This window comes from Hylobates moloch, unplaced genomic scaffold (genome assembly GCF_009828535.3).
Source record: "Hylobates moloch isolate HMO894 unplaced genomic scaffold, HMol_V3 SCAFFOLD_2, whole genome shotgun sequence".
NCBI classification, from domain to species: Eukaryota; Metazoa; Chordata; class Mammalia; order Primates; family Hylobatidae; genus Hylobates; species Hylobates moloch.
The window spans coordinates 92,724,936-92,727,386 of record NW_026652277.1 but is presented as its reverse complement, the minus strand read 5'-3'; the positions used below and the strand labels follow the sequence as shown (position 1 = coordinate 92,727,386).

The 2,451-nt window shown below is 38.0% G+C and overlaps 1 non-coding gene across 1 annotated transcript; it reads left to right on the top strand.

Moving 5' to 3' along the window:
* The first annotated feature begins 938 nt into the window (after positions 1-938).
* LOC116477105 (U6 spliceosomal RNA) lies at positions 939-1,045 on the top strand. The gene has a single exon (XR_004250353.1). It is a non-coding gene; the product is annotated as a U6 spliceosomal RNA (small nuclear RNA).
* The last annotated feature ends 1,406 nt before the right edge of the window (positions 1,046-2,451 follow it).

Genomic DNA, 2,451 nt, shown 5'->3' with positions numbered 1-2,451 from the left:
GAGGATAGGAAATGCGGGAAGGCACCCAGCCCAGCCTGGAGAGATAGGAATGCTTAGTCATTCCAAGAAAGGAATGCAGTGGGGTGGGTGAGGGTGTTACAGGCATAGTGGCCAGCATGAGCACAGGCACAGGACTAGGAACAATATCACGTGTTTGGGAGTGGCTGGAGTTAGAAGGAGACACGTGGCCAGAGAGACAAGCAGGGTCCACATTGCCCATCCCAGGGAGGAACTTGTATCCTCCCCAGATATAGCAATATCCGTGTCTTTATCTGTTTTATTCCATGTTTTTAGCTGTTTATAAGAAAGACACCTGAGGGCGAGTCTGAGACAGAGTTAGAGATTAGTTAACTCTGCAAGTTATCAACATGTAGACAGAAACTGTAAAATGAATGTGACCACTCAAGGAGGTCACATTGAAAGAGAGGGTCTGAAGCAAACCCTGGAAAACCATAACATTTAAGAGTCAGTGAAAAAGGATGAGAAGGAAAGATAAAAATCTAGGGGGACAACAGGACAGCACCGTCCAGTGAGATTAAAACCAGAAATTGTATCTAATAGTTAGGAGATAATAGTGGGTTAGTTGAAGTTAAGTGGGTTAGTGGGAACAAAGGGCACAATGCAATAAATTGAGAAGTGAATGGCATCAAGTGTAGTCAACACTTAGAAGAGACTTGGATGAGCATGAAGGGATAGTCTTTTAGGCAGGTTGCTTGTTTTCTCTGAAGGAAAGGCTGACTACATTTAAAGGTTTAAGTGGAAATAAAGGAGAGTGAGGGAATATTGCTGGAGCCAATTTTATGTGAAATCAGAAAAAAGTGGAATAAAGATTCTATTTTGATGAGTAGTCTTTCAACCAGAGAAGGAGCACATCTTCCTTTGTGAATGAATAGAGGGAAGCAGGGGATGTTAGGGCAACTTTAAAAACCGTTTCGGTAGTTCTCGCTTTGGCAGCACATATGCTAAAATTGGAACAATACAGAAAAGATTAGCATGGCCGCTGCACAAGAATGACATGCAAACTCATGAAGCATTCCATTTTTTTTTCCTAATTAAAAGGCACAGAGAGACAAGTTAGATAAAGAAGCAAAACCCAATGGATGCTGTCTTCAAGAGACCCATCTTGCATCCAGTGACATCCACAGGCTCAAAGTAAAGGGATGCAGAAAAATCTACCAAAGAAATGAAAAACAGAAAAAAGCAAGGGTGGCTATTCTAATTTCAGACAAAACATACTTTAACCAACAAGGGATAAAAAAAGACAAAGAAGGGCATTACAAAATGGCAAAGGGTTCAATTCAACAAGAAGAACTAACTATCCTAAAAATATATGAACCCAACACAGGAGCACCCAGATTCATAAAGGAAGTTCTTAGAGACCTATGAGGAGACATAGATAGCCATACAATAATAGTGGGAGACTTCAACATCTCACTGACAGTATTAGACACATCATCAGTAAAGAAAACTAACAAAGATATTCAGGACCTGAACTTGACACTCGATCAAATGGACCTAATAGACCTCTACAGAGCTCTCTACCACAAACCAACAGAATATACATTCTTTCTGTCTGCACATGGCATATACTCTAAAATTGACCACAATTGGCCCTAAAACAATTCTCAGCAAATTCAAAAAACCAAATTCATACCAAACAATTCTTGGATCATGGCACAATAAAAATAGAAATAAATACTAAGAAAATCACTCAAAACCATACAATTACATGGAAATTAAACAACCCACTCCTGAATGACTTTTGGGTAAACAAAGAAATTAAGGCAGAAATCGAGAAATTATTTGAAGCTGATGAGCACAAAGATACAACATACCAGAATCTCTGGGACACAGCTAAAGCAGTGTTAAGAGGGAAATTTATAGTGCTAAATGCCCACATCAAAAAGTTAGAAAGATCTTAAATTAACAACCTAATATCACACCTAGTGGAACCAACCCCAAAGTTAGCAGAAGAAAAGAAATAAGCAGAATCAGAGCTGAACTGAAGGAAATTGAGATGTGAAAAACCATACAAAAGATGATTAACAAATCCAGGAATTTGTTCTTTGGAAGAATAAATAAGAGTTCTAGTTAGACTAGTAAAGAATAAAAGAGAGAAGATTCAAATAAACACAATCAGAAATGACAGTGAGGATGTTACCACCGACCCCACAGAAATACAAAAAAAAAAAAACCTCAGAAACTACAATGAACACCTCCATGCACACAAATTAGAAAACCTAGAAGAAATGGACAATTTCCTATACAGCCCAAAGCAATTACAGATTCAATGCTAATTCTATCAAACTACCAATGACATTCTCCACAGAACTATAAAAAAACTATTTTAAAATTCATATTGAACAAAAAAAGAGCCTGAATAACCAGTGCAATCCTAAGCAAAAAGAACAAAGCTTGAGGCATCACATTACCTGACTTCAAATGACAATA